This window comes from Leptonychotes weddellii, chromosome 8, assembly GCF_054177405.1.
Source record: "Leptonychotes weddellii isolate Sample4059 chromosome 8, ASM5417740v2, whole genome shotgun sequence".
In the NCBI taxonomy this organism is placed as follows: domain Eukaryota; kingdom Metazoa; phylum Chordata; class Mammalia; order Carnivora; family Phocidae; genus Leptonychotes; species Leptonychotes weddellii.
Genome location: NC_138376.1, coordinates 53,426,443 through 53,443,154, shown reverse-complemented (window position 1 = coordinate 53,443,154; position 16,712 = coordinate 53,426,443). Strand labels below are relative to the sequence as shown.

At 39.1% G+C, this 16,712-nt stretch overlaps 1 protein-coding gene across 50 annotated transcripts in view; it reads right to left on the bottom strand.

Moving 5' to 3' along the window:
- The window catches only part of RIMS1 (regulating synaptic membrane exocytosis 1), a 488,993-nt gene that overhangs the window by 26,125 nt on the left and 446,156 nt on the right, over window positions 1-16,712 (bottom strand). The window lies entirely within an intron of this gene.

Genomic DNA, 16,712 nt, shown 5'->3' with positions numbered 1-16,712 from the left:
ATAATACACTCCATAAATGAAAACCCATAGCAAACATCATACTCAATAGGGAAAAACTGAGAGCTTTTCCCCTAAGATCACGAACAAGACAAGGATGTCCACTCTCACCACTTTTATTCAACATAGTACTGGAATTCCTAGCCACAGCAATCAGACAACAAAAAGAAATAAAAGCATCAAAATCGGTAAGGAAGAAGTAAAACTTTCAGTAGTTAGAGATGGCATACTATCTATATAGAAAACCCTAAAGACTCCACCAAAAAATTACTAATACTCATAAATGAATTCAGTAAAGTCACAGGGTACAAAATCAATACACAGAAATCCACTGCATTTCTATGCATTAATAATGAAGTAGCAGAAAGAGAAATTAAGAAAACAATCCCATTTACAACTGCATCAAAAACAGTAAGATACCTAGGAATAAACCTAGGAGTTGAAAACCAAGGAGGTAAAAGACTTGTACTCTGAAAACTATAAAATACTGATGAAAGATGACACAAACAAATGGAAAGATATTTTGTGCTCATGGATTGTGAGAACAAATACTGTGAAAATGTCCATGCTACTCAAAGCAATCTACAGGTTTATTGCAATCTCTATAAAAATACCAACAGCATTTTTCACAAAACTAGAACAAATAATCCTAAAATTTGTATGGAATGAAAAAAGACCCCGGATAGCCAAAGCAATCTTGAAGAACAAAACTGGAAGAATCATAATCCCAGATTTCAAGAAATACTACAAAGCTGTAGTAATCAAAACAGTATGGTCCTGGAACAAAAATATACATATAGATCAATAAAACGGAAGAGAGAGGCCAGAAATAAACCCATGATTATATGGTCAATTAATCTTTGACAAAGGAGGCAAGAATATATAATGGGAAAAAGTCTCTTCAACAAATGGTGTTGGGAAAAGTGGATAGCTATATGCAAAAGCATCATACTGGACCACTTTCTTACACCATACACAATATAAACTCAAAACGGATTCAGAACCTGAATGTGAGACCTCATGAAACCATAAAAATCCTTGAAGGGAGAACAGGCAATAATTTTTCTGACATCAATGGTAGCAATACTTTTGTAGCTGTGTCTCCTGAGGCAAGGGAAACAAAAGCAAAAATAAGTTATTGGGACTTCATCAAAATAAAAAGCATCTGCACAGCAAAGGAAACAGTCAACAAAATGAAAAGGCAACTTAATGAACAGGAGAAGATACATGCAAAAGACATATCCTGAAAAGGGTTAGCATCCAAAATATATAAAAAAACTTACGCAACTCAACACCAAACCCCCCAAATAATCCAATTAAAAGTGGGCAGAAGACATGAACAGACACTCTGCCAAAGAAGACATACAGATGGTCAACAAACACATGAAAAGATGCTCAACATCACTCATCATCAGGGAAATGCAAATCAGAACCACACCTGTCAGAATAGCTAAAATAAAAAACACAAGAAATAAGTGTTGGTGAGGATGTGGAGAAAAAGAACCCTCATGCACTGTTGGTGGGAATGCAAACTGGTGCAGCCACTGTGGAAAACAGTATGGGGTTTCTCAAAAAATTAAAAATAGAACTATTGTATGATCCAGTAATTCTGCTATGTGTATTTACCCGAAGAATACGAAAACACTAATCCGAAAGGCTATATGCACCCCTATGTTTATTGCAGCATCATTTACAATACTGAAGACATGGAAGCAGTCTTGGGGCAACCAAGAATCTCTCATGTATAAAACTGTCTCATGCTTCATAATACCACAAATCCCTTATTCTGATACATTTGAAGAATTATCATTAGAATAAATCTGTTGGGTATTTTTGTATGGAGTTTTGGTCAGACTCTGAAAAACTTGGGATACATTTTCATGATAAAAACCCAAGGAAGGGGGCGCCTGGGTGGCTCAGTCGTTAAGCGTCTGCCTTCGGCTCAGGTCATGATCCCAGGGTCCTGGGATCGAGTCCCACATCAGGCTCCCTGCTCCGTGGGAAGCCTGCTTCTCCCTCTCCCACTCCCCCTGCTCGTGTTCCCTCTCTCGCTGTGTCTCTCTCTGTCAAATAAATAAAAAATCTTTAAACAAACAAACAAACAAACAAAAAAACCCAAGGAAGTTGGGCGCCTGGGTGGCTCAATTGTTAAGCGTCTGCCTGTGGCTCAGGTCATGATCCCAGGGTCCTGGGATCGAGTCCCATGTCGGGCTCCTGGCTTGGCGGGAAGCCTGCTTCTCCCTCTCCCCCTGCTTGTGTTCCTGCTCTTGCTATCTCTCTGTCAAATAAATAAATAACATCTTAAAAAAAAAAAAAACCCAAACAAACAAACCAAGGAAAATCCTATTCTCTTAGGTAGAGTTTTACCTCCCATCAGTTCAGGAAACTTGGGGGTACAAGAAGAAGGGAGGGGATGTGTAGAACAACAGTTCTACTGGGTACATGTATCTTTGAAGACTCAATCCTTACTTCTCTGTTCCTCTGGTTGGCGATCTCCACGTTGGCACACAGGGGACTCCAAAACCTTATAGACCCAGACAGAATCTCTCTCAAGTCAACCAGGTGGGGTAAGAGCAGGGCAGTGAAGAAAGAGGTTCAGTGTAGTGGAGCTTATACTTCATAGAAGAAGACAATGTGCTAGCACATATTGTAATGTCTTGTTTACAATCCTCACATGATTAGGTGTTTCTCTGCACATGTTTAATAGAATGTGAAAGCATTATTTGCTAAGATTTGATTTAATCAGATTCCAAAGAAAACTGGGGTGCTGAGATTAGTCTTTTTAAACTATAAAGTTGGAAAATCACATTCACCTTTTTTTTAACTTAAATTTTTAACTTAAAAATTTTTTGTTTCATGTTTTTATTTAAATTCTAGTTAGTTAACATATAGGGTAATATTAGTTTCAGGAGTAGAATTCAGTGGTTTGTCACTTACATATAACACCCAGTGGTCATCACAAGTGCCCTGCTTAATAGCCATCACTTAAAATTTTTAAGAATTTTCAGGAGAAAAAAGGTCAAGTCAGATGCACTAACAGCCATCTCTTTCCTTTTGCATTTATAAAATAAAGAGATAATAAATAAAGGTACTCAGAGAGACATCTTTACTACTGGTAGCTTTTAAAAATAATCCAGTTTCCATTTTATTAGTGAAGATATTCAAATATTCAGTCAGATGGGATAATTTCAACTCAGTAGGTGAGGATTACAGACATGTTAACTAGCCAACTTCCATGGAGTCAGCAGCCAGAAAATACTGCAGAATCCTATACAAGTGGTATCTTAGTTACAAACAATCCACATTCCTTGCCCCCTTTCTGCCCAAACCCTGCCCTACTACCTCTGGAGACCTGCATACAGCCATAGGAGATTTTGTGTGTTTTGTCATTATAGAGGAAGAAGCAAAATCAACTGTGACAAAGGAAAGACTATTCAAGGTGGATGCACTCTCCAAAATATTATCATCTGGAAATGTTTCACCAAAGTTTGTTGTATCATAATTGGCAGTTTACTTGAATTTCTGATTACCAACTACTTCTGGTTGCTACAAGTTAGTTCATCAGCTTATTTTTTAACACTCAGCTGACATACCTAATCTAGAGGATGGGATCAAAATTTTAAAAATAGTTATATCTATTTACTGAGTGATCAGAAAGGTAATTTATGGTTTAAGGGGGGGGAGGTATCAAGATTATCTAGCAGGCAAAGAAGAAGTTAAGTTAATAAATTCAGGAGAGATTTTTCAGATTCTGAGTGAAGAGAGGAGAATAAATTAAGTGGAGGGAGGTGAGAGGGAGAGAGAAAGAGAGACCAATTTTCCTGTGGCAGAAAGACCACATGAGTGAGGGTGGCCCTCAGCACAATGTGATTCTGAGCAGCCGGTCCTTGTAGAGCAAAATGCTATAACTACTTCATTCCAGGCTGGCACTGAGATCAAACCATACCTCAGAACATAATAAGCAACAAAATGGGCAAATTAAGTAAACTGTGGTAATTTGAGGTCTGGCCACATAAGTCTTGGGAGTAATTTGGGGGTTGGTTGTATGCCGCTGATGAAGAATGAGTCCATGACTGGCAAGAATACAACTTAAGTACAAAAGGGTTAATTTGAGCCTGTGTGCTTGAGAGATTTGAGAAACTGCTGGCTGGCCGCTTCTCTACTGACTGTGATTAGAATAAGTATCAAATAACAAAACGTAAAGTTGCGGAACCCTAAGAGCAAAAGAAAACCCTCAGGAAATAAAGAGAAAGTATTTGGTGGGAAAATTGGTACAACAGAATACTGAAAATTTTATGTCTTTAATTTTTACCCCACTACCTTCCATCTTTAGAAAATCAGGCAAACAAGAACTTGAACTCTACAATACAATAAAGCCTAAAAGTAAGCTGGTGAAGGGGAAATCTAGTGACAAAGGTTTCCAGTCACCAGAACTACATTACCTATATCTCAGGGAATATAAGGAATTAACTGAACTAGGCCAAGCACAGTATTTAAAGATTCTGCAGGCAAACAACAAATGTGCTTAACCAGGTATCTAAGCATTAATAGAAGGACTATCTTAACAAAATGGGCTAGGAATCATGCACATATTACTGATACTAATTTGATATCCTTAGCAAAGTCAATTACTATCTGTGTCTCATTTTTCCAGATATTGCTTATTACTTTCAAGGCATTGTCCTGGCTAACTTAATTGTAAAACAGTGACAGTCCTGATAGTTTGAAGAGTTAGAGAAGCATTAGGCATTAACCACACAGAAATGTCTGATTCTTGTTCAGCTACATGCTATAGACTGAATGTTTGAGTCTTCCCTGGCTTCCCATATATGGAGCCTGATACCCACTGTGATGGTCTTAGGAGGTGGGGCTTTGGGATTAGGTCTTGAGAGTGAAGCCCTCATGAATGGGATTAGTGCCCTCATACAAGACACCTCAGATAGTTTACTTGCCCTTTCCACCATATGAGTTTATAGTAAAAAAGATGGCCATCTATGTATGAACCAGGAAGCAGACCCTTACCAGAACCTGATCATGCTGGTACCCTGGTCTTGGACTTCCAAGCCTCCAGAATTGTAAGAAATAAATTTCTGTTGTTTGTAAACTGGCTAGTCTATGGTATTTTTGTTACAGCAGCCTGAACAGACAAAGATATTATACCATGACAGGTAGGAGGAAATGAGCATGGCCAACATTGTAGAGTTCATACCTTCCTTCTAGAAGGAATACTATGATATAAGCTAAAAGCAAACCTGACTTTCTTTCATTAGAGCAGAAGTAAATTTATAAGAATATTAAATACTTAATATATTTTGAGCCTTATGCAATATTAAAGCAGTAAACCAATTTCATATTGACAATATTTATTTCCAATACATATCAAATGAGGATTAAAAGGATACTAAAAATAAACACTGAGATGAAATACTGAAATGTATACGATAGGTAGATTAAACTGATCATTTTAGAATAGATCTGAAACTTAGCACTGGATGTTTAAAAATAAATGGTTCATCAAATTTCTGTTTAAAGAACCCAAGGTGCAGTAAGTTAAATCCTTAGCTTGTAGTCACACAACTCCTTAATGCCACAGTGAGGTTTAGAGCCTGAATTTTTCTGCTCCAAAGTGTCTCTGTCTGGCCTTTATTGTAGACGAAATGTCAATTCCTATTTTATTAAAAAAAAAAGTCTCATCATGAAAGCAGTGAATGGAATGTATCCTTTATTCCTATTTGTTTCAGAAAGAACACACATTGTCACACTCCATTTGTTCACACTTTAACAGGCCAAGTCCAGCCTCTAGTGATTTTAACATTTCTCTGCTACAATAAATTGTTATGTAACAGGTGGTGCAGCCTGGAGGCAGCCATTATAGTGTCCTTGCAATGAATAGGAACCCCATCACTGAAGATTAGACACAGTCCAGACAAATCACTCTTAGTTCTGCTGTTCTCTTTAGAGATAGGAAGGTTTTGTTTCCAAATCTAATTCTGAAGTACTGCAGTAAAAAGCTTTCAGTAATGCTTCTTGAAATTGCCCCTAAAAAAATACAAAAGGATAAAAGTACTGTATGCCACTGGTTCCCTAAATTTTCGATAAGCTGATTTCAGCTGTATTTCTCTACAAAATAAGTAAGTTCATATTTTTTCAAAGATAGTAAGCAGTCAAGTTCTAAATCAGTCTGAGGGGGAAAACATGTTTATGGATTTGAAAGCCCCATCTACTATTTGCTAAATTAAAGGCAAAAAAAAAAAAAAAACCCATGAAAAAATTTAAAAGATGGAACTCTGGAAGGCACAGGCAAAAATAATTATCTCAGGAATACATTAAACAATTCTGATGAGAGATGACATCTAATTTTGTAAGTTAAATATCATGGAAATATGTACCAGCAATTTAATTGAAGATACATCTTTTTAACTTTTACATTTGCCTTTCAGGAACACTGCAATATAATGTTGATGCGCAAAGTCATTCTCTGGTTCTTGCAACCCATAGTGTAATAGTTATATTCATAAAGGATATTACCATTTGCAAAATAATTTCAACTTACTGATGTGGGAACTATATTTTGACTTATTTGCATTTGTAATCAATGTTAGGATCGCATATGGTTGGAGGAAAAATAGAGGTGAAATGTCAATTTGCATAAGAACTACCCATAATAGACCCTCAGATCTCTCTCTCTCTCTCTCACACACACACACACACACACACACACACACACACACACACGAGAGAGAGAGAGAGAGAGAGAGAGAGAGAGAGAGGGAGAGAGAGAAGGAATAGCAGCTTTCATTGTTACAAGCATTTTAAATGCTGTTGATCAAAGTTAAATGAACAAATATAGTGTATAAAAGTTAAGTTTTTCACATCAAGAAGAATCTTTACTTAGGAGAAGGCACATTTTCTTTCACATCACACCCATTTGTCTTTTATTTTTCTGGGAGACAGATTTCTCCCATCCTTCATCCCAACTAAATCTTTATTTACGCCAAATCTCTCCTTTTCCTTTTCAGTATTAGGAGTATGGTATTCTTCCTCCTCCTTTAGATTCTAGCCATACACTCCCCCTTCTCTTCTTCTCCACCTTATTTCCTTACATTTTACTCTGTGAACTGCAGAACTCTCAAAAGTTCTCCTTTCATGAACTGTTTATAAACATATATGGGGTTTGGGGCACCTGGATGCCTCAGTTGGTTAAGTGTCCAACTCTTGATTTTAGCTCAGGTTATGATCTCAGGGTTGTGAGATCAAGCCCTGCATCAGCCTCTGTGCTGGGCATGGAGCCTGTTTAAGATTCTCTCTCTCCCTCTGCCCCCCCCCCCAATAATAAACATATATAGGTTTGCCTTCTTTACACTGTTTTCTCATATATGTGCATACATAGCTTCCTTTCTCAAATATATATTAAACACTTAAATGGTATTGTTACAGACACTGTTGACTCAAAATTGAGAGGAGCTTACTTACAATCTGGTGGGGGAGGAAAACATAGAAGCAATTCTATTTCAACAGGATAAGAAGTGTAAAATATGCCTAACTGAGTAATGGGGCAAGGAATGAAGTTGACATCTCTGCTGGCATGAGTTAAAGAACTTCCTACAGAGGAGGAGATGCTTGAGCTATACCTTGGAGGTTAAACACAAATTTGCTGGACAGATGAGGAAGGGAAAGAGCATTCAAGACTATGGGGTCTAGGGTCCCAGGAAGACCTATTAAGTAATCAGAACAGTTGTACCTTTAATTCCTTATTATCTATAATGTGTATGTAATTTTTTATGTCTGAAACACCTGCAATCTGGAGTGTTTCTCATCTGTTTTACTTGTACTTTCAAAGTTAGGAGTGAAACTACTGACCTTTTCTCAGTGCAAATTTTGTTTGGATCTCTGGCAGCAAGATTCCCAAAATACAGGAGGGAAAGCAGGGGAAGCACAGCAATGCTCCCTGGTCCACTGGAAATGTCGGGAAACTAGTGAGAAAGTGTAGCAAAGAGAGGGACAGCCAAGGCTATATGCTATTGTTGTTCTCTTCTTAGCTCTTTAATCCTTTTTTCCCTTTATCTTTCAGTTAATTCTTCTTTCTTCTCCTCCCTAAAATGCTTTTATCTCCCAAACTCATCTTTGATGTAGAAGTTTACAGGCTTCGGGCGCCTGGGTGGCTCAGTTGGTTAAGCGACTGCCTTCGGCTCAGGTCATGATCCTGGAGTCCCAGGATCGAGTCCCGCAACGGGCTCCCTGCTCGGCGGGGAGTCTGCTTCTCCCTCTGACCCTCCCCCCTCTCATGCTCTCTCTCTCTCATTCTCTCTCTCAAATAAATAAATAAAATCTTTAAAAAAAAAAAAAGAAGTTTACAGGCTTCTCTGGGGATCTCCCACTTGACTGGCATGGATATCATCTCTATGTGGATAATGTCCATCTTGGTATCTCCAATCTCAATAACTTTCCTGAGTTTCAATTCTGAATTTCCTATATATTTCTGGCCATTTTCACCTAAGAAATCCTACTACCACCTTGGAGTTCATATACCACTTTGGAGATTTTTGAAGGTTTTATGATGTGTCAACTTGGCTAGTCTATAGTCCCAGTTATTCAATCAAACAAATCTAGGTGTCACTGTGAAGGTATTTCGTAGGTGTGATAGAGTCCATAATCAGTTGACTGTAAATAAGTGATACTATTTCAGATAATCTGGATGGGCCCAATTCAGTCGGTTGGAGTTTAAGAGCAGAAGTAAGCCTTACCGGTAGAGAAATTCCACAGCTTCAGCCACTATCTGAGGGCTCTAGCCCGCCCTTCTCGGGGTCTGCCTTATGGATTTCAGACGTGCCTCGTCACCCCGTCAATCACATAAGCCAACAATACCTTGTAATAAATCTCTTCTTAATGTACATCTCTTACAGATTCAGATTCTGCTTCTCTGGTTGAGCCAGGACTGGTAGACGTTTATAGACCCAAACTGGCCTTCTCTACTCATTTCCCAATTCTGTTAAAGATACTGCCATTTTTTTTTTTATTATCAAACATGGTTATAATTATTCTTTTTTTTTTTTTTTAAGATTTTATTTATTTATTTGAGAGAGAGAGAATGAGAGACAGAGAGCATGAGAGGGGGGAGGGTCAGAGGGAGAAGCAGACTCCCTGCCGAGCAGGGAGCCCGATGCGGGACTTGATCCCAGGACTCCAGGATCATGACCTGAGCTGAAGGCTGTCGCTCAACCAACTGAGCCACCCAGGCGCCCTAATTATCATTCTTACTGCTTTATCTTCTGTACCTATTCCTTCCTTTTTGTTTCAGTTGGTCTCTCCATATTGAGATTCTTGTCATTTCAACTGGATTTGGACCACCACACCAGATAAAGCGTTGGTCTCCTGCTCCAAATTTACTGGCTCTCACACAGCCTAGCATGTCATTAAAGTGTTCCTATCCTGTATTCCCACCAACTCTGCCGTATTTACCTCTGTACCCCTGATGGCAGCCTTCTGTTCCAACCAAGCTTTTTTTACATCCCATTCCCTCTTCATGACTTTACATTTTCTGCCTCCAAACTTTTCCTTATACCATCCCACCTACTTGAGATGTCCTTCCTGTCTTTTCCCTACCAATGCTTAAAGACCACATCAAAGCACCTCTACTTACAACCTAGTCTGACGAGCCTAAGCTGCAATCATATTGCTTTCTAAATTCCTACATTGATTATTTCCCTACAAGTAAATTCGTAATTGACTATGAATTGCTCTATGAAAACACTTAGATTAATGTGATAGACTTTTTTTTTTTAAAGATTTTATTTTTATTTATTTGAGAGAGAGAGTGAGAGAGAGAAAGAGCACAAGAGGGGGGAGCGGGAGAGGGAGAAGCAGATTCCCCGCTGAGCGGGTAGCCCGATGCGGGACTCGATCCCGGAACTCCAGGACCACGACCTGAGCCGAAGGCAGTCGCTTAACCAACTGAGCCACCCAGGCGCCCCTAATGTGATAGACTTTTAATAAAATCTCACTTACATGTAACTTCATCTAAATATATATGCTTTATCCCTCTCCCTTCAGCACTCTCCTTTGTGCTTTGTGAAAGAGTGTGCTCAGCAAATGTTTACCAAGTGAGTTGCTGACTGAATCTTAGTAACTAAAGCTTACAGTGTTAACTGTGTATATATCTTCATGGAAGCTCACAGTGGTTCCTAGTGATTGGTCCATCGGGTAAAAAAAATATTTGAGACCACACTGATTCTGTAGTGTTGGTCTTACATCAAGCTTAAAGTGTGAGGGAGAAAAAAATAAACGTTTTCACTTAGGTAGAAAAATAATTTTTTGATGCCCACTGACAATAAGCACAGATAAGAGGCAAGGGGACATTTCACCCAGTTGGTTAAACATGAGGATGGCATAAAACCAAACAGATGTTAAGATTCCTTTTAAGATAAATGACTTAAACTAAACTGGGAATTAGGGAAGGGAAAGATATAAATTACAAATATATCCCAGCCATCCTAAGTATATTTATGCCTTCTTTCCATGGATGAGCCCTGTTTCTGAGATTATTAAGTGTTAAAACTAAAAATAAGAAATTAATTCCAAGTATTACTCAGAATATAAAATAAAAATATAAACATAACACAAGCAATATATAGAATATTCTTTTCTGCTAATGTGCAAAAACCTTCATGCACAAAAATGTCCTCCATCAGATTTTGATTTAGAATGTTTTATAGAAAGAAGAAAGGGGGTTACTGATAAGTGTTGATTTTACCATACAGTGTATATGCTTAGTCTTTGGAGAATAGCTGTTTTGGAATATATACAAGTAAGACTGTCCTTTTCCAGAGGGATCTCAGAATGGCTTTTGTACAAACTCTAGTAATAACAATACTACATTTTCAGTTTCAGCCAGACTGTTGTGACATCAGCATATGAGTGAATAAGAAAATGAATTAGGCAAAATTTTTTTTTACCAGATTATATTTCTTCCCGTAAATTATTTGAAAACATAAGTCTATTTTTGAAATTTCTTAACATGTATGTTTTCTGCTGATCTAAAGATAATTAAAACATGTTTATCATTTGAGAATTTTAAGTGATTTCTCTGAAATACTGCTGGGAAAGATCTTCATAAATAGGTAGTCCTAAGAAAAAAAAGTACAACCTATCCTAAGCAACAGCTGATATGAGTCATTGTAAGTTATTCACACATACAAAAGTTACATTTCCACAGACCTGTACCTCTGAAACAAATAATACATTATATGTTTAAAAAAAAAAAAAAGAAGAAGATAGCAGGAAGGGAAGAATGAAGGGGGGGAAATCGGAGGGGGAGACGAACCATGAGAGACTATGGACTCTGAGAAACAAACTGAGGGTTCTAGAGGGGAGGGGGGTGGGGGGATGGGTTAGCCTGGTGATGGGTATTAAAGAGGGCACGTAGTGGGGCACCTGGGTGGCTCAGATGGTTAAGCGTCTGCCTTCGGCTCAGGTCATGGTCCCAGGGTCCTGGGATTGAGCCCCACATCGGGCTCCTGGCTCAGCGAGGAGCCTGCTTCTCCCTCTCCCTCTGCCTCTCTCCCTGCTCATGTTCTCTCTCTCTCTCTGTATCTCTGTGTCTCAAATGAATAAATAAAATACTTAAAAAAAAATAAAGAGGGCACGTACTGCATGGAGTACTGGGTGTTATACGCAAACAATGAATCATGGAACACTACATCAAAAACTAATGATGTAATGTATGGTGATTATTAACATAAGATAATAAAAAAATGTGGTGTATACGTAAAAACAACAACAACAACAATAAAAAACAACAAAAGTTACATTTCCCTGGTCCTTGCCTGAACATAACAAAACGAAAGGCAAGATTTTTGGAGCCTAAATAGAAAATATGATTTATAATTTCCAAAAGCAAACTAAATATACTTCTTAATTTCCAAAGTAAATGCCTATATAAAGTATTTGCATTTAATTGTGTGGAAAAGGCCTATATGGTATGCAACACAGTTGGTGCAATTTTAAATATAAATGAAACTGCCTTAAAGAAAACTGTAACTTTGTGAGAACATTAAGATATATGTTTTGGTTCTAATGAGTCAAAACACTGCTTGATTTCAAATCCAGCTTTACAGTGCATTTAAGTCTAGGTTTAAAGTTAATCATATTAGACATTACAATTTTATAAATATACCTGCAACATCCTTCTGTAAGTCAGTCATGCACATAACAATTTTTTTGCATTTTTTCCTTTTCATTCAATTATTAGTAATCTCAAGTATAACACCACCTTTGAAAACTGCTGACACATCACTGAAAGCTTCAGACGAACACAGAAACTCTGCTTTTGGTTTTAGTTTTATGAAAAGTTATAAATGAACTAGCAACCTTCTGTTAGAACTTAGTAAATTCATACATGGAACATAGACTTACCTTGTTTATCCTGAAAAAGTTAAGAATCAGCATTAAGTTCTCAGAGAAAACCTGGAAGCCAAAGGAGCTTTGACCTGGTTTAAATAACTTGTCCTGTCTCTGGGCGGAATATCGGAGCTCTCTGCAGTCTTTACTTTCTCTCTCCCAATCTCTGTCCCTCTCTTTCTCAGCCTCTCTCTCCTCCCCCCTCATCTTCCCTCCCTTCTCTTTCTCGCTCATACACAGAGTATGATTAAATTGCTCCTGTCAAGAGTGTTTTTTCTATAGCGTATTATAAGACCATGAAGTGAAAAATCACTCAGTAAATTTGCTATGTATCATCTCATAAATATGAAAACTGCTAAATAGCCACAATTTGAAAACTGCTACACAGTCACAAAATCTTAAACAAACTATACAATGGAGACATATTTAAATCAAATGAAATGAAAATATGTTGCTTACTTTATTAAATACTGTTGTTATGTAAGAGATATCAGAGAAGTAAAGCTCAGGGCTAATACTTGATTTCCAGGGTAAACCTGTTTAAGGAGCTTATACGTGGGCAAGAGGAAGGCCCGTATTGATTTCTGGCATCATACCTACTTGGCCTTTGTAATACACGTGTAACCCTTAAGGTGTCAAAATGATCACTTTCGAAATGCACTTATTAAGCACTCATAGGTTTCAGCTGCTTTCCCCACACCCTTTCTCATCCCACCCGCCTGCCAGGAGATGAGCACTAGGGCCAGGGAAATGGTAAAGCATAGAACAGGAAAAGGGCCCAAACTTTGTTGAATGCTTTTTATAGACGAAGCCCTACTCTCAGTGTTTTATACACATTTCCACTAACCCTCATCCGAAGTTGCTGGTATTGGTGTTGCTCTATTTTACAAGTATGAGAACTGGAGCTCAAGAGTTAAGAAACAGTAAGTGGCAAAACTATCACCCCCTACAAAGAACCCCCCCCCCAGGTAAATTCCAAGGCCCATGTCCTCTGAAACCTATATGATTCTTTAAACTCTTTTCATGACACTATGTTGAGGAAGGGTTTTAAAATGGCAGCAACAGAACCATTTTACCACGACAGTGTTTTTCCTATGGTTCCTCCTTGCCACAATGGCACCAAGGAATTAGAGTCCAGAGTGTTCTGCTTTTTCCTCTTCTTCCCTCCTGTGCTGTGTTAAGAGCAGGAATAAGTAAAGGGAAGTAGGGTATTCACACTTCCTGGTTAACTCTGGGCAATCACGCCGGATGTCCGTTGTTCTAGATATTATTACTAGTGTTCCCTTCTTACTCTCAGATATATTCCAGTTTGGATGATGATTTATATAGTCAGTGTACATTTAAGGAGTAGAACAATACAAGTTCAACGAAAGCTGCCTCAAAACAGTTACAAGGTGATATCCCGCAATTCCAAATAGACTGTTACCGAAGTTGAAATGGCAAGGAATGGAAGCCGATATAACTCCGAAGTTTTGCCTCGTGGTACCTGGTAAACAATGTATCTTTCTTTTAGAACTTGGAAGTATTTATCTGGGTTTCTTGCATCAGGAAACATCTGTGCATCATGGAGGCACCTTTGTTGGTACCAACTAAAGCTAGTTAACTTGGGGCCAGAGTAATGGTAAAGGGACAAGATCGTAACACAACTTTCAAGTATAAAATGGCACATGGTCCATCTTTCATTACCAGCATGGCTCAAGCTGCTATTTTGATTCCTTTGGATGTTCCAAAGAGGGGTGGTAGGGTAGGAGCTCATCGTAACACCTGAAATCCCACCTTGAGAACTTCATCCCTTGAATAAAATGCAGATTCCCTCAAAGGAATAATATGAAGCCTTCTGAACTTTCAACAATTTAATATATCAGTTTAGAGAATCTCTTTAATAAGATGTATTCCATGTGATAGCCAAAAATTAAGAAGATATAGAAAACCACTTAAAGGGGTTTGAAAATAGGTGGACACTAACATTACTGGAAATTTACTATGCATCACAGAGTGATGGAGGGTACTGACAGAGGAGCGCAGCCATATCCGTGTGGAATGCCCTGGACAAAGACGGAACAGCAACAAGAGTCAAGTCCTGCCAGGGGTCCCTAATGAAGAATGGAAGGCACAGAGAGAGGAAGGGCCTCCACAAATACTGCACATTTGGGCCAGTTAGAATAAGCGGAAATAACCTCACAGAACTTGTGGCTTGGTACAGTTGCACATATTTAACTGTGGTGGTGTTGTAGAGCTCCCTCCTCCCCCAACACCCCCTGGCTGGGTACCTTTGTGCAGAGCCCAGTCCGCACAACTACAGGTGGGGACCCTGGGTAAAAGGCTAGAGTGGCAGATCATACAGGAGCAGTGAGGGCCAGGGGGGTATGGGCGGGGCACCAGCAACATCTGCCACTCTGCCATCCCGCCCATACCCCCCTGGCCCTCACTGCTCCTGTATGCAAGGATGGATAGCACTGCAGGCGCGAGCAACTTTCTGCTGAGGGCTCCTTCCAATTGTTGCAGTCAGCTGGGTCCACATGGAAAAGAGGCTGGAAGTGCCAAGAAGTGAATGATCCGGAAGCAGTCCTCAGCCAGGGACAAATGGGAGTTGCTGGAGAAGGGCTGGTTTCTTCACCCTCAGGGGAGACGCCTCTACACTGTCTGCCATCCAATGGGATCAAGCCCCAATTACCCAGCGCACTCATCTGCCACGTAACACGACTTCTATTGACTTGCTTTCCCTAGCTCATTTCCCTATCCTCCTTAGTGCTGCTTCCCTGGGAACTGTTTGCACTCAAATCTTTGTCTCAGGGTCTACTCTTAGGGGAGCCCAACCAACACAGTTGCCGGAGAGAAGCAGATTCTATTTTGCAAGGCTGGAGAGCCACGTGGTTTAGCCAATACCTGGGAGATGTAGGAAGTTTTTCTTACTCAGTCCATTGATTAGTATTTTATAAATATTAGAGTGATGTGTTTTATTTGACATAAACCATAAAAGACAAACTTTCCACAGAGAGCATGTAGGAAATACAAATATAGCAAGGCCTTCTTCAGATACTCATTCTCTACAGAATGAAAACTCTTATGTGGCTATCCATCTTGGCTATTTTTAAAGGTGTAATTATACCTCCATCAACAGAGAAACATATCCCAATGATATACTTCCTTGCCATCATGTAGCAAGCAGAGGTAGAAACCCTATCAGAAAGGACACTAGAATGTGGCATGGTTAGTTAAAGATAAGCAAAACCATGAAGAAAACATAAACTATGTCACTGGCAATCTTAGGGCAGAAAAATACGGGATCCAAAACTGAGTTCTATCACTAGGAGCAGGGCAGGGGATTTGGCCAAGGGCCAGGCTTGAAGAGGGAGAAGGAAACACCTGGAGTGGAGAAGTCAATGCCAGAAGACTGGACTGAAGACAAGGTACGTTCCTTGGAAGCTGGTGAGGAACACACTTCATGCCTCCATGATCAGCAAGTCCTAGAAGGAGGGTTAAGTCCACAAGAATGGGAGGCTGTATGTGGATGCCTCTCTTCCCCGCCACCAACAAGTACTAAATCAGGTAGAGAAGGCCTGGTAAGATTCAAGAAGGAATTCTTTAACTCCTCAATTATCCCCTTAACAATTTTGTTGATGCCTGAAATGCCTGTATTTAGGAAACTGTTCATTATACACTTAGAAATAAAATGCAAACACCTGGTCAAAGAAACAGTATGAATGCATCTCTCAGCATAAAAGCAACCAATCAGGTGTGCTTTCTACTTTTCTTGTATGTCTTAAATAGTGCTTAATGAATAACATTTTTAAACCATTTTATAAAAGGAGTCATTTTCAATGCAAAGGCATACCTACCAGAATCCTTTTGAAGAGAAGATAGCTAATAGCACATCTTTATGTTTCAACTCCAAATACTTCCCTTCACCCTAACTCATTCACTTACATCTAATCTTGCCTTTCCCCCACCTTCCCGGCCCCATGCTCCAAAACCAACAGGAAAAACTTTAAGTCTGCTTATATGATCATTCCACATCTCGGTTCAAAACTCTTCAATAGGATGCTACTGCATTAAGATGAAATAAAAATCTTAAGCATGGTCATAAGCCTTATCAGATCTGGCCTTAACTTGCTCTTAAGAATGTTGCTACACCACTCTCTCCCTTTTCCCCCATATAATCTGACCTTTTTTGGCTCCTCAAAATTAGCATCAGCTTTGCCATCAGGGGTCTTTGTCCATAATATTTACCTGGAATCTTCCCCTTTCCCCTGTACTGACTCCCTGGATTGCTCTGACTCATCCCTCAGGCCTTGGAGTAAACATCACTACCACCAGTC